Source organism: Onychomys torridus, chromosome 21 (genome assembly GCF_903995425.1).
Source record: "Onychomys torridus chromosome 21, mOncTor1.1, whole genome shotgun sequence".
NCBI classification, from domain to species: domain Eukaryota; kingdom Metazoa; phylum Chordata; class Mammalia; order Rodentia; family Cricetidae; genus Onychomys; species Onychomys torridus.
The window spans coordinates 42,838,678-42,860,724 of record NC_050463.1 but is presented as its reverse complement, the minus strand read 5'-3'; positions in this window follow the sequence as shown (position 1 = coordinate 42,860,724).

Below are 22,047 nucleotides of genomic sequence, written 5' to 3'. Positions count from 1 at the left end.
TCTCAGTCCTCGTAGTTTTGATGTGAGGGCTTGGGGTGGAGCTCAATAGTGGAATGCTTGCCTAGCATGCAGAAGACCCCAATTTGACTCTTAGCACGAAAATAAGACAACATCTGGAAGCTAGGGGCCAGAAAAGGAAGAAGGGGATGTGTTTCCCAAAGCTAGTCTTCCGGCTGGGCAGATGGCTCTGTGGGTAAGGTGTTCGCCATGCAAAAGGACAACCTGACTTGGATCCCTGGAACCTGTGTGGAAAAAGCTGGGCATGGCAGCACAGGCTTGTGATCTTAACACTGAAAGGGGCCACTGGGAACAGGAAGACCTGTGGGGCTCCCTGGTCAACTAGTTTAATCTCCCTCATCTGTGAGTAGTAGGCCAGTGAGACGCTCTGTTTCTAAAAGGCAGACGGCATATGAGGATGACCTCTGGCCTCCACAGTATGTGAACACAAACATGTACATACCATCATATATGTGAACACACACATGCACACACACACACACACACAAGCTTGCAGTGAGTACTGTTCTCTGGGGAAGTCTTTATGCAATTAAGGGCAGGGCACCTCCTTAGCAGCTGCTATTTTGCAGTGACTGATACATGTCATCTTCACAAGGACCTCTGTAGGTCGGGATGACTATATTTTTTACTTACAAAAACAAAAAACAAACAAACAAACAAAAAAAAAAACGGGGTTGGGGATTTAGCTCAGTGGAAGAGCGCTTGCCTAGCAAGTGCAAGGCCCTGGGTTCTATCCTCAGCTCAAAAAAAAAAAAAAAAAAGAAAAAAGAAAAAGGAAAAAAAAAAAAAAGCCGGGCGGTGGTGGCGCACGCCTTTAATCCCAATACTCGGGAGGCAGAGGCAGGCGGATCTCTATGAGTTCAAGGCCAGCCTGGTCTCCAAAGCGAGTTCCAGGAAAGGTGCAAAGCTACACAGAGAAACCCTGTCTCAAAAAAACCAAAAAAACCCGGCAAAAAAAGGCCATGATAAAGCTGGGTTTTATTTTTTTCTCCTTTTTTTTATTTATTATATTTGGGTTTTAATTTTACACATCAGCCATGGGTTCCCCTGTCCTCCCCCCTCCCGCCCCCACCCCCACCTTTCCCCCAGTCCCTCCCCTCCATTCCCATCTCCTCCAGGGCCAAGACTCTCCTGGGGATTCAATTCAACCTGGTAGATTCAGTACAGGCAGGTCCAGTCCCCTTCTTCCAGGCTGAGCAAAGTATCCCTGTGTAAGCCCAAGGTTCCAAACAGCCAGCTCATGCACTAAGGACAGGTCCTGGTCCCACAGCCTGGATGCTTCCCAAACAGTTCAAGCTATTCAATTGTCTCACTTATCCAGAGGGCCTGATCCAGCTGGGGGCTCCACAGCCTTTGGTTCATAATTCATGTGCTTCCATTCGTTTGGCTATTTGTCCCTGTGCTTTTCCAATCTTGGTCTCAACAATTCACACTCTTACAGTCCCTCCTCTTTCTCAACAATTGGACACCTGCAGCTCCACCTGGGGCCTGGCCAAGGATCTCTGCATCCACTTCCATCAGTTATTGGATGAGAGTTCTAGTACAACCATTAGGCCATTTTCACGACCGTTAGGGTATTTGGCCATCTGATCACCAGACTAGGTCAGATCAGGCTTTCTCTCAACCATTGCCAGTAGTCTACAGTGGATGTATCATTGTGGATTTCTGGAGACCTCTCTAGCACTTTGCTTCTTCCTGTTCTCATGTGGTCTTCATTTATCATGGTCTGTTATTCCTTGTTCTCCCTTTCTAAAGCTGGGTTTTATGTCTGACACTCTCCGGCTTCTGGGCTTTGCTCTTTCTGTCCCATGAGACTTGTGAGGTAGAAGGTAGAGGCAGGAGGATGGGCAAAGAAACCCCATTCAAGGTTGGTGCTTCCTGTGTGAGCTCATGGATGCTCGTGGAAGTCCAGTTTGGGAGCAGGTACACATGGTGATTCTCTTGTGGGCCATCCATGCCCTTGTCCATCTCTATAGGTCAGTGGATTTTTTCTGGGTTAGAAATCAGGATTTGGCTGGGCAGTGGTGGGACACACCTTTAATCCCAGCACTCTGGAGGAAGATCTCTGTGCATTTGAGGCCAGCCTGGTCTACAGAGTGAGTTCCAGGACAGCCAGGGCTACACAGAGAAACTCTGTCTTGAAAAAAGCAAAAAAGCACCACCCCCTCCAAAAAAACAAAAACAAAAACAAAAAACCCAACAACCAGGCTTAGACAGCTTCAAACATCTGAACATCTGGATGAGCTAAGATGGAAGGTCTTTTTCAATTGTGTGCAATGCTCCATGGTATAAAACTAGAGAAAATGTCTTTTTTTCTCTCTACTTCCTTTTCTCTCCTCCTTCTTTCTCTCTCTTTTCCCTCCTCTCTCCTCGCTCCCCCTCTCTCCTCCTCCTTCCCTGTTCTTTTCTTTAAGTGGATGTATTTGGCCATTACACCTGGTTAGAAGCCCAAGCTGGATCGGCGTCTTCGGGTTGGAACAGAAATTGCCTGTTAGTTGTGGACTGCATCCAAGTCCCTGAACAGCCTGTGAGGAGATCTCCATATAAATGGTTCTTGCAGGACCTCCCTTTGAATGCCTCCTTGGTCTTGGGGGTCTGACATGGAGCCAATTTGAGGGCGTTCCAGGAATTTCCCAGAGGGCCTCCCTCTCAGAAACTTCAAAGTAAGCCCAGAGCTCCAGTATCCCCTCCCTGGGGACTCCTGCCATTGAGCGGAATTGAGAAAACCTGACTTCTAGGTCCCTGGCACCTTTGTCCCTGCAGTGCTTTGAAAGTGTGCAGACCCAGTTGTCTCCTCCATTGGAGCCAGCACTCAGGACCATCAGTGACCCCGGCTTTGTTTAATTTTTAAATATGCAGATGGCCCAAGTGTTTCCCCGGGATCCACACAATTACTAATGATACCTTTAAATAGCTGAAATAAAATAATGTCTTGAATCTTGAATGTATAAGAATTTCTGTTGTGTTTGATCTCTGGCTTTTTATGTGCATACATGTATCTGTGCACACACACACACACACACACACACACACACACACACACATTTCTTTAACTTACTGATGCTATTCCAACTTGCTACAGCATGGATGTGAACTCTGGGGTAAGATCTACTTATTACAGCAGTTGCCAAAGCCCTGACAAGGCACAGCAAACAAACAAACAACGATAAGAAACAAAGGCCTTGGCAGAACCAGGTGGTATGGGTGGCCGGAGTGGAGGCTGTTGGAGGTGGGGTGGTCTTCCCTTTGAACCTGTTTCCCACATCACTTTCAACCTGGCCAACAAATGCTACGCTGTAACGAAAACAAGGAAGAAAACAACCTCGGAGAACACAGGCTGGATTTTATTTGATTCCAGTTCTTAAGTGCTAGCAACCTTTTGGTCATCTGTGGGTGATGTAAGCGTACTGTGGTTGTCTGTGTATGGAGGCCAAAGGATGATCTCGGGTGGCCTACTTTAGAGATGGTTCAGCCTTTGTGATGGGTTTCTCACTGGCCGGGAACTTGCTAACTAGGCTGGTCTATCTATCTTTGTCTCCCTAGTGCTGGAATTACAGGCACATGTCATTATATCTGGCTTTTTCTACACAGACTCTGGTGATCAAACTCAGGTCCTCATGCTAGCGAGGCAAGCATTTAAGTGACTGAGTCAATTCCATCCCCCCCCCCCCCAACCCATCTCTTTATTTTTATTTTATTCTTAATTTGAAATGAACTAATTCTGAATTGAGAGCATGTTTTATGGTTTTACTAGCTTTTTAATTTAATTTTATTTTTGCAGTGCTGGGAACCGAACCTAGTGCCTCGCAGATGGTAGGCAAGCACTCTTCACTGAGCTGTATCCTTAAACCCTTAGGTCTCCTAAATGCTTATGCACTAGGTGACCGAGGTCAGTGGAGTACAGTAACCATCCAGGTCCATGGAGCCCTGGTATGAGGCCTGCAGGACACTTGTCCCAATAGGAAGCCCCATGCTTTTGCTTTCTTCTCACTAGCCAGAAAAGAAGGTATTTATTTCCTTTAAGTCACCATGGTGCTGTGTGACAACCCTCTCTGTCTTTGAACCCCTGTTTCCACATCTGTAATGTGACTTGAAGAACCTGAAGGTCACAGGGATGCTTTCTCACTCCTGTCTTTTCAGTACTCTAGTTCCAGTTTGCCAGCAGGCAGCTTTAGAAGGTGCACGCTCAGTGTGAAAATCCAAATCTTCTTGGATGGAATTGATTTCTTCTCCCCACGAGTTAGTGAAAAATTTTCTTTAAACTTGGTTATGGGTAGGTATCATGCTGTGTTTGAGTTTTCCTAAGCATAGGGAATAGAGTGTGTGTGTGTGTGTGTGTGTGTGTGTGTGTGTGTGTGTGTGTGATAAGCTCATGGGATGCTTATTGATTTGGAAATCTATGAGATGGTGTGAGTGAGCAGCTTGATAACCTGTTTCACTGTAGTTAAAATGGCAATCAAAAAGAACAAACAAACAAAAATAAGCTTGGTAATATAACCCCATACCCATTATATAGCTTTCTTTTTGAGAGCCTTTTCCTCTTAATTCTTGTGCTTAAAATCTCTTAATAAACACAACTTTTTTTTAGATTTATTTATTATATATACAATGTTCTGTCTGCATATAATCCTACACCCCAGAAGAGGGAACCAGATTTCATTATAGATGGTTGTGAGCCACCATGTGGGTGCTGGGAATTGAACTCAGGACCTCTAGAAGAGCTGCCAGTGCTCTTAACCTCTTAGCCATCTCTCCAGTCCACAACTTTGTCTTAAAGTAAAATATTTTCAGAGGCGGTGTTGGGGAAGGAGCTCAGTTGGTAGAATGCTTGCTGCGCTCATATGAGCCAACAGATTCCACCTTCCCTTACCACGAGAACTAGGTACAGTGGCACAGGCCTGTAATGCCAGCACTCTGGAGGCAACGTCAGGAGGATCAGAAGTTTAAGGCCACCTTGAAACTTCTTACACATGGACTTACACAAATTCCAGTTACATGTATCTATGGGATGTGAGCCCCTGCTTCACACAACATCAATGCCAATGATAACAACCAAACACGGAGGCTCTAGAAGAATGACTAAGAAGTGACTTCCACACAGACAGCAGAGACCGCGATAATTCATATACGCTGATTAAAACAGAAAACACATGCACTGGGCCAAAGGGAGAGAGTGATGATGATGATGATGATGATGATGATGATGATGACGGCGGTGGCGGCAGTAATAACTAAGTCTCTGTCTACTGGTTTTACTGGTTTTAAGCTCTTCACATATGTTACTTCACATAATGTCCACAAAACCCTTTGGAACATAATGTTTTTATCCCTATATCATAGATGAAGGAACTAAGGCCAGTGATGTTAAATAGCCTGAAGGGGTCATACAGCCAGAAGATTTAGTCTTAAACCATACATTGGAGTGGCAGTTGGTGAATTTAGTCCATCTTCACAAATAGCCTTCCTAGGGAGTTACTTCTGCTCCTGCATTATACATCAAGAAACCTGAGACCCAGAGTGGATTCTCTAGGATCTCTATTAAGCAGGGATTCTTAGCTGGGCTTGGTGACACATACCTGTAACCCCAGCATTTAGGAGTCTGAAGAAGAAAGATCTCTGGGGTCCTGTCTCCGAAGGACAAGCAAACAAAAGCAGAGAGTTCCATGTAACCAGCAAAAGACACCTGGTATACCAGTTGACTCAAGCTCAGGTCATCTAAGAAGAGAGAAACTCCATGGGAAAATGTTCCTATCAAATGGTTGTATAGGCAAGTCTATGGAGTGTGTTCTTGACTAGCGATTGATGTGGGAGGGACCAGCCCACCGTGGGTGGTGCCATGCATAGGCTGCCAGTCCTGGGAAAGTTGTCTAAGAAAGGGAAGCTGAATAAACCAGAGGGAGCAAACCAATGAGCAACACTCTCCATGGTCTCTTCTTCTTCAGTTCCTGCCTTTGTTTTCCTCTCTTGAGTTCCTGCCCTGACTTCTCTTTGTGATGGATTGGAAACTGGAAGGAAGATGAAGTAATCTCTTTCCTCGCCAAGTTGCTTTTGGTTGTGGTGTTTATCACTATAATCAAAAGCAAACTAGGCCACCTGGCAAGGGCATTGACCTCTAGGGCCATTATACTGGGTTCCCATCTGCTTCAGTACTGGGCATGGAATGAATGTCAGCGGGACACTTAACCAGTCTGTGCCTCAGTTTCTCCATGTGTAAAATGAGGATAATTCTGGTGATGATGACAAGTGCCTTGAAGGAAACCCAGAAATGTTACACTAGCTAAGCTGTGGTGGGGGCTGGGGTGAGGGCTGAGTCAGTGACATCCCCATTAGGGGACCCATGTTTTAATATGTTGGGTATGATGTCACATGCTTGTAGATCCAGAGCTGGGTATGTACTCAGGAAATTCCTGGGGTTTGCTGGGCTGTCTGTCTAGCTTACATACCAATCTCTAGGCTAACAAGAGACCCTACATCTAAAAAAATAGGGCATGTGCACAGAAATACACACACATAGACACACACAAACATACACACACACACACACACACACACACACACACACACACACACATACACACACAGGGGGCAGAATAAGCCATGCCAGGTATATGGGCAAGAGCATCCTTGCTGAGACTTAGAATATTTTTTCTTTTAAGATTTATCTGTTCATTCTTATTTTATGTGCATTGGTGTCTCACCTGTCTGTCTGTGTGAGGGTGTTGGATCTCCTGGAACTGGAGTTACAAACAGTTGTGAGCCACCATATGTGGGTGCCAGAAATTGAACCTTGGTTCTCTGGAAGAACAGCCAGTGCTGAGCCATCCCTCCAGCCTGAGGCTTAGACTCCTTAAAGAACAGAAAAATCCCAGTGGCTGGCACGTGGAGACAGAGAACAGGAGAGCAGGCTCCCCCAGTACCCATGCCCTCCCCTGAACACCTCAGCAATGGCCATAGAAATGAAAACGACGCAGATGTTTGGTTTCTGAAGCTGCCCTTCTGTCCCTAAAGCAGCCAGCATTTCAGAGGGAGCTTAAACACTGAACGAGAGAAGAAAGGTTAATCGCTTTTAGGAAGTAGATTCTGATATTGGTGCTTTTCCCACAGTGGGAGGTAGCTGCTGCTCCTCCATCACAATATCCTTGTTATGATGACAACGCACTAATACAATTATTAAAATCATTATTACCATTGTTTACCAATTTACACAAGTGCTTTCCCAGCCGCAAGGCTCTCATGGCTGTGTAAAGAAGGAGCCTCCATTAATGAGCAGTGATTTGGGTTCTGTCAGCTGATGCTTTGATGTGTTAATTGCGAATCATTCTAATCTTATTATTAAAGAACAACTTCCGGCGGGTGGTGAGCCCGACTGTAAATACCGTATGTACTGGAAATTGATCTGACTCCCTGGGTCTGGAGCAGTCTTGCAATCTCTACTTCTCCAGGTCTTTATTAAGCAGCTACTGTGTCCTCCTGCACCTCAGCGGGCTCAGGGGATGGAGAAGATACCGCAAATGTGGTCCCAGCGATCAGATCGCAGGGTCCGGGCTGAGAACATGAAAAGAATAGGGAAGAGGATTCGAAGACAGACGTGACTGCCTGTTCTGTGGGACTTTGAATGGATTACTGTCTGCCATTCAGCTGCAGTTTTGTTATCACATAGAGATAGGCATGGAGGCAGGATAACAAGAGTTTACATACTTAAACTCCAGAAACAGATAGGGTTCTGGCAATTCTCAGCTGTGTGATCCCAGACGTGTGATTTCACCTCTCTGCACTTCAGGTCCCTATGTAGAAATGAGGATAGTGATAATTCCTGTTTCATAAAATTGCTATGACAATTCCATAAGCTAATGGTATAAAGATCTAAGAAGAGGGTCTGGTAAAAACTAAAGGTTTGGGGGCCGTGGTGGAGGCGGCTTAGTCAGTAAGCACAGTATGGTGTGGATCCCCAGCATGTAAAAAGCCAGATGCCAGGCAAGTAAGATGGTTCAGCAGGTAAGGGCGCTTGCTGCCAAGCCTGACAACCTGAGTTCAATCCTCCATCGCCCAATGTAAAAGAGGAGAACTAACTTCTTTAAGTTGTCCTCTGACCATGGCATGTGCATACTCATCCCTTCTATAAACACAACATAAATCAATAACCGTGATGAGCATAATAAAGAAAAGGCCAGGAGAAGTGGCATGTGTCTGTAATCCCAGAACCAGGGAAGCAGAACGAGGAGGATCCCTGAAGCTTCCTGATCAGACAGTATAGCTGAATCAGTGAACCCCAGGTTGAGTGAGAGACCCTCAAATCACAAGGTAGGTGAGGATGGTGGTGGCGCATGTCTTTAATCCCAGCACTTGGGAGGTAGAGGCAAGTGGATCTCTGTGAGTTCAAAGCCAGTCTGGTCTACAGAGCAAGTTCCAGGAGAGCTAGGGCTACAGAGAGAAACCATTTCTCAAAAAACAAAAACAAAAACAAAACAACAAAAAAAAAACGAACAAAAAACCAAAACAAATAAAAATATCAAAACATAAGGTGGGAAATAATTGAAGAAGACAGATGTCAACCTCTAGTTTCCACATGTGCACAAGTGTATCTGTACATACAGATACACATATGCACACACAGAAACAAAGCCAAAGGTTTGATAAATAAGTAAGCAGTACCTATTTTGCAGTACTGCTTACAATATTTAATGAAATAGTACCGAAAGTTGCCTACTCCAGAACTGTGCATGCAACACTCAACTAACACTGTGTGTCTAGCCCTACCTTTCAAACGGTGTAACCAGGAACATGAACTTATGCATCAGCTTTCAAAAAACAAAACCTTGTGCTTTCTGTGGTGGCACACATCTGTAACCCCAGCATCCAGAAGGTGAGTCAAGAAGCTCTCTGGCTGAAAGCCAGCCTGCATAGCATGAGCCTGTTCAAAAAAACAACAAAATGGAAAAAAAAAAAAAAAACAAACAAAAACAAAAAAAACACAGAGTACCAAAAGCACCTCAAGTCATGACTCTAGCATTCCAGCCAAGGTAAGAACCAAGTATCCATAGACTGTTGGATTCCAGCAGGCCCTGACCAGAGAAGGCCTCTCAGGGGAGCTTTTATTAACCTCTGGAATTGTCCTCTCAACTCCGTCCAGCTGGACCTTGGACAAATCTTTATTGGCACCTTTGATGTCTATAGTCCAGGGGGTGTACCATTCAGCAAGGCCACAGAAGTCCTATCTCCATGGAAATGACACTAGCCTGTGGATGCAGACACATATGGAGAAGACAGATTCTATCTAGTGCTGGGAGTGGATGAGACAACAGTACACAGAAATGATGTGGACCAAGGAGGCCATGTCCGGAGAGGAGCTACCCTGTGTGAGCAGCCCCCAGGTAGAGGCAGTGGTTCACATAAGCAAAGGCCAGGAGGCAGGAGAGCCGGCAGTGAGTGAGACGTAAAGACCCACACTGAAGAGTAAGTTAGGGTCTCTGGGGGATGCTGAGGATTTGTTCGCGCTGGCATGGGAGGCTTTGGTACAGGGAGGGAGGGGATCAGGTCTGCTTTTTAGCTTCTGGGGTATGTGCGGGGAGGGGTGAGCACAGGGAGAGGACCTACGTGATTGAAAAATGCTGAACTAGAGAGGGCATTGGGAGGAATAGAAAGGTGCAGAGGTGGAGAAGCCAGGAAGCCAGTGGGCTCTGCAGGAAGAGACGCAGGCCTTGGGAGTTGAGACCCAGAGGTCACATGAAGGCTCAGACTGTTATAACTCCCAGGAGTTTAGCCTGGACAGTAGAAAGTGTCGTTTCTAGCTAGACAGGCACGAATGAGGGGAAAGTGGCTAGAAAGGACTAGCATAGAGTGAGGTGTGAGAAGGGAGATGGGAGGTCAAGGAGACAGGTTGAGGGGACACCCAGACACCCAGGAAGAGGCTCTTGGAGCTCAGGGAAGGTGACTGAGGCCCGGGGGGAGGCAGCATCACTCAGGGATACCACAGAAACTGTGGCACTAGTGGAAGCTCTCTACCCTCAAGCTCAGCCTGGCTATCCTTGGACCTCTAAATGAGTTCATGTCCTATCATTCTAGGGCCCTTTCCTCTGGATCTGCTTTGCATCCTTGTCTCTGCTTGGTGTGGAAGTCTTGAGCTACTTTCCATGAGCACCCTAGAGAGGGAGTTTTAGTTCCTTGGGTCTCTGGGGATTCTAGCCCCCCCCCCCCCCCCCCCCCCGAGTCTTTTATGTGTCCGTATGTCCCAGGAGCATTTGAGAGCAGCTGTGGTCTCCCCTTCACATAGCCACGGGAGTCTCACTGATGACATTACAGGCAAAGTGGTGCAGAATCTCAGCCAGGAAGAAGCACGGTCCAGAGCAGTTCTGTGTTTCTTCTCCTCTTCTCCAGAAGCAGAGCTGAGCTGGCTGCCTTAGCAGACCCATCTCTGGCAACTCACAGCTAAGCTTTGAATTTCCTTTCCAACAACTTACAGAAAGCTGCACAGTAGAGAAGCTGTCATCTGGGAGCCCAGCTGGCTGGCTTTATGATCTTGGGCAAGTCACTTAACCTTTGGGAGTCACGGTTCCTTTATCTGCAAAATGAGGAGGTCGGTGGGATGTTGGCTGTACACCCTTTGGCTCTAATGATGGAATTTCTTACAGCAGAGCCTCTCCTGCGCTCCTATTAAGGAAGAGAGGCAGAAAGAGGTAGGAAGTGACTGCCTGTAACACAGGGCTGCCTCCAAGAGCCATCCCGGTAGCCTGTAAGAAATCCTTCATCCCACCCATGGGGGACCGTCATGTGTTCAGAAGTGAGAATTGACAGGTGCTTGCTGAGCACCTACTAAGAGCCAAGCTCAAGCTGTTGGTGAATGGGGGATGATTAATCAAAAGAAGGAAGGAGAGACTGGAAAAAGAAAGATGATTCATTTCCTGCTCTTACATTGTCATTGTCTAGCAGAGCAGAACATTACTGGCTACTCGGCGTGTGCTAGCAAACAAATATGCGATAAGTATGGTGTGTGTTGAATTCTCTTTTTCAATGCCAGATGCTTCCTTTATCAATTTCAGAAAGACCTTGAATCCCAAACAACTTTTAAGCTAAACAATGAGGTCTTTTAAACGTTATTTTGAACAGATAAATTGTTATATATTTCACATTTCAGTCTTCTGTTTTTTCTGTTGTTGTTGGTTTTTCTCCCCCATGCTCAAATTGTATCATTTTAAATTGCAGGCAATCCTTTGTATTGGCTCCTCTGCCCTTTACCCTTGGAGTCCCTGTTTCTTGGTGTAGCATACTTTATGATACAGAACACAAAAAGAGAGCTAGGTGTGATCATATGCCTGGAATCCCAGGCCAGTTTCAACTATGTAGTGAATTCAAGGTCAGCCTAGCTACTGAATGAAAACAGAGCTGGAATGGAATTCAGGTGATAGAGTGCTTGTCTAACATGCATGAAGCCTTGGGTTCAATCCCCAGCATCACATAAAAACGGACATGATGGTACGTACATGCAATCCTAGCACTCAGAAAGCAGAGGATGAAGGATCAGAAGGTTGAGGTCACTCTTGGCTATGTGGTGGGTTTAAGGCCAGCCCAGGCTATAAGAGACCCCTTCAAAATAAGCAAACAAACAAAGTCCCAAAGAAAGATGCTGTTACCATCTGTACTTTCAATGAGGAAATGGAGGATGCTCTAAGCCACATGGCCAATGGAGGTCAGTGAAGGTGGGGTTTGATCTTCATCCTTCAGCTCCAGATCCTAAGTGTTACTGTCTAGTCTATTTGAAGAGGTAAGATATAATTAAGGCCAGGTAATAGTGGTGCACTCATTTAATCTTAGCACTTGGGAGGCAGAGGCAGGCAGATCTCTGAGTTTGAGGCCAGCCTGGTCTACAGAGTAAGTTCCAGGACAATCAAAGCTATGCAGAGAAACCAAACCAAAACAAAACAATTAACTAAGCGGGTGCTTTGATTTCAAGACTTTCCCCTGCAAAGATCACTGCAGTTGTAACTGTTCTTGGGGAGGTGTTGGGAGGTGGGATCTTAAAGAGATGTTTAGTCGTGAGAGAATCATCTCATGGACTGCAGGAGTCGTGCCAACAGGAGTGGGGTTTGTGGCCACGGATATGGCTTTGTCCCCTCTTATTGTCTCTGACTCTCCATACATTTATGCTTTCTTCATGACGGTGAAGCAAGAAGGCCATTGGCAGATCAAGGCTGGATTTCCCTCAGAGCCATCATCCAATACATTTCTACTTCATAAAATTTCCCAGACTCAGGTATTCTGTTACAGTAGCCTACAATGGTCTAAGAGAGTTATATAGTGTAGAATATGGCACTTGATGGAATCATTGAACTCCTCTGGAGTTTTCGTCAGATTTGTGATGTTCTGCATTCAAGAAATCACATCTCAGTAGTAGTAGAGAGTTGTGATCATTATAATGGGCACAGATGGAATTCAGTGTGGACAGAGGAAGCCTGGGGACATATCTGGAGTAGGCTTGGATATGGCCTTTGAAGCTTCATGAAATATTTGCCTGGGAAAGGCCTCCCAGGCTGGAGATGGTATGAGGAAGGCACAGAGGCAGGAAAGAAGCTGGTAGGCAAGGTGATGGATCTTTGTGTTATCTCAAATTGCTTATCTCTCATAGGCTTGACTCCAAGGATCACAGATCATGCATGTAACACAAATGATACTCACATGGGTGAATGAGCACTTGTGGAAGATCTGCTGTGTGGTCTTCAATATTGTGGCTTTTATTAGATAATGGTCCGTTTTTCATGGAGTTTAAAGGCGCAGGGGTGAACATGTATGTGTGTGCATGTATGTGTATGTTACAGCTAGTCCAAGAACAGGAGCCATGTGATTGGTACCTGGCCTCTCACTGATCGTCATAGTTCTTGTTTGGCTTTTAATGATTTATTTTTAATGTATGTGTGTGTGGGTAAGTCAACAAGAGTTTATGTCTACTGCATACATGTAGGATCCAGTGATGGCCCCAAGAGGCAGTTGGATCTTCTAGAACAAGGGTTACAAGTTGTTGTGAGCTGCCATATGGGTGCTGGAAATGGAACCAGGGTTTTCTGCAGGAGTTGTAAGTGCTCCAGCTGAGTCATCTCTCCAGTCCCATTTACTTATTTTTAAAATATATTTTTAAAAGCTTAAATACAGTTTTCTTCTAAGCCAGGCAGTGGTCATGCATGCCTTTAATCCCAGCACTCAGGAGGCAGAAGGAAACAGATCTCTGTGAGTTTGAGGGCAGCCTGCTCTACAGAGTGAGTTTCAGGATGGCCAGGGCTGTACAGAGAAACCCTGTGTTGAAAAACAAAAACAAAACAAATAAAAATTTCTTCTAAAATGTTCATTATATCTGACTGAAGCATTCCATCATGCATTCCTGAAGGTACTGCAGAGAAATAATCAGATATGTAAACAAAACTCTGCACCAAGGATGCCTACCATACAAATATTTGTATCAAAATAATTATTAGAAGAGTTGGTTGTGGTAGCACATACCTATAATCCTGGCACTCAGGAGACTGAAACAGGGGGATCACTGCAATTCTAAGGCCAACTTGTGCTACACATTGCGCACCAGGTCAGCTTAGTACAGCAAGATCCTGTCTTGAAAAACCCAAATGAAGGCTGGACTAGATGGCGCAGCCAGTAAAGGTGCGTTGTTGCCCAAGTCTGATGACCTAAGTCCCATCTCCGGAACATGCATAAAAGTGAAAGAAGAACATTCTCTCCACAGAAATTATCTCTCACCTTCACGTGTGCAACTGGCATACACCCACATCACCCACCATATTATACACACACACACACACACACACACACACACACACACACACACACACGGGGAGAGAGAGAGAGAGAGAGAGAGAGAGAGAGAGAGAGAGAGAGAGAAATGATAATAAAACATTCAAAGCAAAATCAAATAAAATATTAGAAAAAACCTAGAAAGTGATGCTTAGTTTCATATATATATATATATATATATATATATATATATATACATACATATATATACATACATACATATTTATTTATTTATTTATTTATATTTATTTATTTTTTAATTTTTTGAGACAGGGTTTTTCTGTTTAACAGTCCTGGCTGTTATGGAACTTGCTTTATAGAGAAGGCTGGACTTGAACTCACAGAAATCTGCCTGCCTCTGCCTCCCAAGTGCTGGGTTTAAAGTTGTGTGCCACTACTGTCTGGTGGTGTTTAATTATATTATTGTCATTTTATGCTATTGTTGGCATGACTGTAGTGGAACCTGCTATAGATATTAAATATTGTATTTGTGAATTATTTACCCATATGAAAATACTCTTAGGGTAGTCTATCAACTCAAAATATGCCAGAGTTTACAGAATGAAAGAAAATCTTGACCAAGCATATATCTGACAAGGGATTAGTGTCTAGAATATACAAAGAACTGAAAGACCTAGCTCCAAAAACAAACAAACAAACACAAAACTAAGCCCATATCACTCAACTAATAGATGGGTAAGTAAATTGAACAGACAGTTCCCAAAAGATGAAACACAAATTCTAAAAAAAAAAAAAAAAAAAAAAAAAAAAAAAGTTCAACATCTTTAACCACAAGGGAAATAGAAATTAAAGCTATACTTCGACCCTGTCTCACCCCAGTCAGAATGGCTAACACCAAGAACACAAGCAGAGCCTGGCTGTAGAGATGGTGGAACACTCCTGCCATCCCAGCAACAGGGAGGCAGAGGCAGGAGCATCACACGTCTGAGACCGTCTAGGGCTACACAGTGAGTTCCGGGCTAGCTGGATGGCGGGGCTTGCATAGGGAGATCCTATTTCAAAACAAACAAACAAACAAAAATAGATACACGACAAAAAAAAAAAATACTGGTAAGGCTACAAAGAAGTGGGAGATTAAGAATCCTTATTCACTGCTTGGAGGAGGGTGCAAACAGGTGCAACCATTATGGAAATCAGTGTGGAGATTCTTCCAAAAATTAAAAATAGAACTGATGTGTGACCGGGCTATACCCCAAACCCATTCTAAGTCAGCATACCACAATTGCATGGCCATGTTTACTATTGACCAAGAGCCAAGATACAGAACCAGCCTAGATGCCCATCAAACTGTATAAAGAGAATTTGATCTCTCTCTCTCTCTCTCTCTCTCTCTCTCTCTCTCTCTCTCTGTTTCTCTCTGTCTCTCTCTCTCTGTCTCTGTCTGTCTCTCTCTCTCTTTCTCTCTCTCTAGTGAAGTTTTATTTAGTTGCAAAGAAGAAGTTCTGTCTTTCTCAGGAGAATGGATAGAACTGGTATCATCATTATATTAATGGAATTAAGCCACATTCAGAAAGGTAAATATTGTGTGTTCTCTCTCGTTTGCTGAAGCTGGCTTAACAAAGTCAGAGGGGGTACTAATAGAGAGAAAAGAGAGGACCAACAGGAAGGGACCATGGGGGACAATGGGTGGAGATTATTACCAATGACACAGTGATATACAAAGACCATACAATAAGAGATAGGTATAAAAGTCCTGTACAGAAACCCATTATTTTATACACTCACTAAAAAGCACTAGTAAAATAACAAATAATGAAGTATCAGGAAAAAGATGTCACGTGCACGGTATGAAATGATGAACACAAATGACCGCAGCTGTGTGAAAACAAATACTCAGAGGTTGGCAATGCATGGCAAACGCAACGTCTGCCAGTGCTTATTTCTAGATCGGCTATTATTTTATTTTCCTTGCTTTTTTTTTTTTTCTACCTTTTAACATGGGTGTGCCTGACTTTTATAATAGACAAAACAAAAGCTATGTAAAGTTCAAAGCTGGGAGTTATTTTTGTCACCTAGAACGGAGCAGGAAAGTACGTGTGTGTGTGTGTGTGTGTGTGTGTGTGTGTGTGTGTGTGTGTGAAGTACCTGGAGAGACACGGGGGGGGGGGGGGCGGGGGGAGGCTGATTCCAGAGGAACAAGTCAGAGATGGTGATTGTAAAGGGGTCCCTAACTCAATGGTCCCTGCTTCTCCTCTAGTGCTATCTGGAAAAGCAGCAAGGGAAAAGTCCTGGGGAAGCTTCCATTTCCCGCAGTTCAGAGGCACTGGTGGACTGGATAGTCAACAGTGGCTTTGATCTGGTTAACCTCTCCAGGGTCAGGCTGCTCTGACCTGACAGTGTTCTCACCCCAGAGCTGCAGCCGGGTCAGCGCTCCTATTGTTTTGTAGCCTGCATTAACTGCCGGGCCAAAGAACAGGCTGGCTTGCTCCCCACAGCACTGGGTCCCTCTGCCGGGCCAAAGAACAGGCTGGCTTGCTCCCCACAGCACTGGGTCCCTCCAGCCCAAGCTAGGCAGCTTTGTTTCCTCCCCCTGGCTCCCTTTGTGCCTACTCAGGGGGAAAACACTCGCCTCTGTTCCCTCACACCAATGGCTTCCTCCTCTTCCAGTTCATAAGCATTTTGTCATCGTGACCCGGGGGGTTATTTGGGGCTTTGATCTTTCCTACCTAGAGTCCAGTTTCCAAGAGGCCATTGTAGCTAACCAGCCACCTAGAAGTGTGCCATGGGAAGGGTAGAGTCAGGAGTTAGGAACACTCAGCTACCTGAGGCTTGGTGGCCAGGTAGGTTGGGCATCATGGGGAAGGGGGCATTCAAGTCCCCCCTTTTGATTCAGAGCTCTGGTTGAGCCTTCTTGCTCCCTCCACACTCCAAGTCTGAGAGTCTTCAAGGACAGGATAAGGGACTTGACTTACAGACTTTCAACCTGTCCTAATGTCACTCAGTACCTGGCCTGTCTCATTCTCCCACATAAGCTCCAGACCCTTCCCAGGAATCTATCCTCTCAAACATCTTGCCCTCTACAGCAGTGGTTCTCAACCTGTGGGTCAAACCCCATTGGGGAGGGCTGTCAAAGGACTCTTTCACAGAGGTCTCCCTCAGACCATCGGAAAACACAGATATTTACAATATTGTAGGACGAATCTTCAAGGGTCTTATTAATAAAACGAACCTGGTGCCAGTTATTGGGGTGACCGCTGGAAGATCAGAGAAGCAGACCAAGCCACAGCTAACCTCACCTTGCCAATTCCTCAGCTGATCCGGTTTCTTTAGACTGGAAACCTCTGAGTCCTCATCCAAATGGATCTCAGTTGAACTGCTAAGAGCCTAAAAGCTTAACCAGCTAGTTCTTGGTCATCATGACTCATATACCTTTCTGCTTCCTGCCATCACTTCCTGGGATTAAAGGCGTGTGTCACCATGCCTGGCAGTTTCCAGTGTGGTCTTGAATTCACAGAGATCCAGATGGATCTCTGCCTCTGGAATGCTAGGATTAAAGGCGTGTGTGCCACCATTTTCTGGCCTTTATGTCTAGTGGCTGTTCTGTTCTCTGACCCCAGATAAGTTTATTAGGGTGCACAATATTTTGGGGAACACAATATCACCACACAGTATGACTCATAACAGTAGCAAAATTCCAGTTCTGAAGTAGCAATGAAAATAATTTTATGGTTGGGAGATCACTGCAACATGAGGAACTGTGTTCCAGAGTCACAGTGTTAGGAAGGTTGAGAACCACTGGTCTACAGGAACATCCAGCTTTCTGCTTTCCTCCACACGCTGTCTCTAGTCCCTCATGAGTGTAACCCTTCCCCCCTACAGCACAGGATTTTTTTCTCTGACAGGATTCTGATTGCCTCCAGCCGAGCCACTTCCCCTCATGGCTGAGCTCAGTGAAGGTACATGCCATGCCTTCTTTGCCAGATGCTGCCACTCACTGCCCTACCATTGTCCCCAAAGGGACAAAACCCATGCAATGTTTCATCATTTCCAGCCAGCTATAGGACACTTTCAGAAGGGATTTTGAAAGCTGCAGAGATGGCTCAGCAGTTAAGCGCAGTGTTTGTCCTTCTAGAAAAACCTGGGTTAAATAGCCTGCACCCATATGGCGACTCACATCATCTGTAACACCAGTTCCAGGGGATCCAATGCTGCTTCCGGCCTCTGTAAGCACCAGGCATACCTGCAGGCAAAACACCCTTGCATATAAAATAATCAAGAAAAAGAAAAGAAGAAATTTTTACAGCATAGACAGGAATAAATGTGGCGAATGGACCCAACTTTCTGAGTTAGGATCTAGGGTCATGAAGTGATAGAGATAATGAGAATCCCTTGGTGAATTTTTTTCTATGAATTAAATGTTTTCATTTATTTTATATACCAATGACCACACTGGGTGAATTTTTAAAACCAATGAAAGGCCCAATTCATTTGTTCTTTTATTTTATTTTACTTTTTGAGACAGGATGTCGCTTTACCAGATGGAGAGCCCAACCCAGGCAGAATCTAAGATCTCTAGTCTTTTGCATTTCTAGAAATCCGGCACTCAGGGAGTAGATGTAAGAGGACCAGAAGTTAAAAAGTATTCTTGCTCACACTGCAAGTTCCAGCTCAGCCTGGGATACCCCAACAACTATGCCGCAATTCATAATTTACTTGGTGCTGGAGATGCAGCCCAGAGCTCCATTCATGCTAGATAAGTGCTCTACCAACTGAGCTACACACCCATCCCTGTGTCCTAATTCAAAGAGGAACTGAATACTTCCCTGGGGTTTGCTCCATTGTTGCTACCGAGGCGAACACAACACATGTGGGATATCACAATCTACCAGGAGGTGTAGTGGCAGATAAACTCTGGCATATTGAATTCCACCTAGAGGAAGAAAGCTGTACCCTAAAGCTGAGACTGAACTTACTGAGACAGATGTAAATGGTCACATTTACATTGGACGCCTCACTCCACTTCCTCCAATAGACATGCCAATTAATGGCTGTGGGGAATTCCACCAAGGCATTAACAGCAGCCAAGTGCATCCTCCTATCTGCTCTAGATTGACATTCGGCTCTGTACCTCTTTGGAAAATTTGTGTTTGCCTAGAGTCAGCTTGCCAGATCTGTCCCGGATCTGTGCCAGATCGCTGCCCTGTGCCAACGCTCTAGGAATCTACCTAGAGTCCCCTCGGCAGTACGTAGAGCCCCATCTATTAGCTACCCTCTTCAGCCCTGATTTACCATGATCCAAAAAGGTAAACGGGGTTGTTGTCCCCTCCCCCTCTCCCCATCGCTGAGCTCATCCCCTCATCTGCTTTGTCACAGCATCTAGAAAATAATTATTTGTCGGCCAATGAGTTGTTTTCATGTATTCATTCCACACATGCTTTGCTTAAACCCTTGGAACTGTGTTAAGTTTTCAGGAGATAAAAAGTGAAGGCAGGGTGGTCTCGGCCAGGGAGAAATGAGTTGAGTGTGGTCGGTGATGAGGCCGTCTGGGATGTTTTGTGAGGAGGGAGACAAAACACTTCAGTGGGGTGTCCTTGGAAGGGGCCGGAACTGTGTGTGGGGCAAAGAAGACATGGGCTTTGATGGATGACACTACCCTTGAAGGTTTCTGAAAGGTTAAGGAAGAAATCTAACTGGAAGAGAATTGTGGTTAAGATCATAAAGAAGGTGGATTATGGGAAGACCTGGCGATCAAGGAAGGAGTTGGTGTATAGATGAAGGAGGCTCCAACCCTTGATTGGGTATGGCCTTTAGGCACAAGGATTGTCCATTCTGCGAACACGGTCTCTGAGCTGGACTCACCCTCTGTGTCTTGGGTATGGACACACACTGACTGTCATCTCTTGACATGTTATACCCCAGGCTATCATTTACAAATGTCCCAGCCAAACATCAAACCTCACCATCCTCCCAAATGGTTTGCATCATCTGCAAAGAAATTTTGAGAACACTTCCTGCCTCTAAACTGTCCTGTGTTCTGTTGGGTGGCATCCCCCCCACCTCCCCCACCCCGGATGTGTGGATAGTTGCCTCTGAACGTGATGTCTGGGATCTGTGTAGAAAGATAATTATTTGCCTTTCTCGTAAGGGAAAGCTAATTATTAGAAAGGATCCCAGCATAATTACACAGTTAGGCTCAATGTCTTTGTGCATATTGCTTCCTAGCAAAGATGTCCCAGTTAGCCGGGAGCCATTGTTGGAGGAGGGAACTACCATCTCTGATTGTCTTTCGGATTCTCATCCTTTTACCTGCCCCTGATGGATGGATGACCCCTCAGGATAGGTAGACTGAGTCACATTCTGAGGATTAGGAAAGGGCAAGTGTCTGACAGGTCACTGTGAGAAAGTCACATTCTCCCTTTCCTAATCCTCAGAATGTGACATCAGTCTACCTGATGTAGCATGGCGTCTCTTTGCCTGTGGGAGTTTGTGTAGAACTTGAGACTCTGGCTGAACAGCACTCCCCACCCCCCCACACACACACTGTGATGAGGAATCTGGTTTCTCATGGGGCTGGGCCAAGCCAAGGAGCAGATTTCCACACTTGTTCTATCCTAAGGTTGGACTAGCTGCCTCTCAGCTGGGAGGGTGAAATCAATGGGATGCTCTCCAAGGAAAGCAGAGCTCTCAGCTGGGTGGGGGTGGAGGTGGGATGGGGGTGATGTGTCACTAGAGGTACTTCCTAGCCTGGAGCGGCAATCCTTGTCCAGCCTCAAACCATGACTAACTCTATCAGATAGGCAAAGAGCTACTAAGGACTACCTGCTGGCTTTGCTGTTTCAATGGTTTTCTCTGTAAGGAGAAATGAGTCAAGAGAACCAGATGAAGCTCAGGGTAACCATGTTTCTAGGAATGTGTAAGGTATGAGCTGGAGGACAGGGGCTGTTGGGTTGAATTGGTAGGGATCCTTGGCCACAATGATGCAGCACCCTTGGCTCTTCGTATAGGGGCTCAGAGACTAAACCAGGGATTTGCAGCACTTCTTCCTGTTTTGATATTGTGTGCAATCCTTAAAGTGTATGTATTTACTTTGTGGGTATGTGTGAATGTCTATTTGTGTGTGTGTGTGTGTGTGTGTGAGTGTGTGTGTGTGTGTGTGTGTACATGCACATGTGTATGCATGTGTGTGGAGGTCAGAAGTTGATATTAGGTATCTTCTTCCAACCCTCTCCAGCTCAAATTTATATTACATTTATTTATTGTTTCTATGTATATACTTGTCTGTGTGTGTGTGTGTGTGTGTGTGTGTACATGCATGTTGAAACTAGGGGAGTCAGTTCTCTTCTTCCATCATGGGGGGCCCTGGGATCAAACTCAGGTTGTTAGGCTTGTCAGCAAAGGCCTTTGTGTCCACATTTTTTTTTTTTTTTGAAACAAGATCTCCCACCGATTCTGCAGTGCACAGATTCAGCTGGACTGGATGTCCAGTCAGCCCAGGGATCCTCCCCTCTGTCTAGGCTGACTTTTTAACTGAGTGCTGCTGACCCAAATCCAGGTTTGCACACTTTCAAGGCAATTGCTTTATCGCTGGAACCATCTTCCTAGTCCCTTGTTTATTTATTTTACGAGCCGAGGTCTCAGATAGCTCCGAGTTGTCATCACCCTTGCTATGTGGCTAAATATGACCTTGAACTTCTGATCTTCCTGCATTCACCTCTGGAGTTCGGGCATGTGCTACTAGACATAATTTGAGTGGTGCTAGGGATCGAACCCAGGGCTTTGAGTACATCAAGCAAGTAGTCTACCAACCAAGTCCTTAAGTATACTTAGAGTGCTGTTTTTTCACATCAAGAATCTTAAACCATTCAACGAAAGATCAACCTTTGACCTAATGTTTCTACTTCAGAAAACTTTCTGAAGGAAATAGATCCATAAACAAGGATGTACAGTATTGTTTATACATTATGGGGAAATTGGGAATAAGATAAGACTTCAAGAATGGGGGATTCACTTTGCTACATCCTCATAGTAGATGTTTTGGGGTTTTTTGCACTAATTGAAAGGATGTTTATGAACTCTATTAAAAATACAGGGAAATGGTTGTGTTTTATCAAGGAGGAAAAACAGGATATAAAATTGGATGTTTAATCACAATTGTGATGACAATGTCACCTAGCAAGAGCACCACAGTTACAGACAGGAAAACACTAGAGTTGTTAAGTGTCTTTGATAGAATGGTAAGGAATTCAAAAATAATATAGATAAAACACTAAACATAAA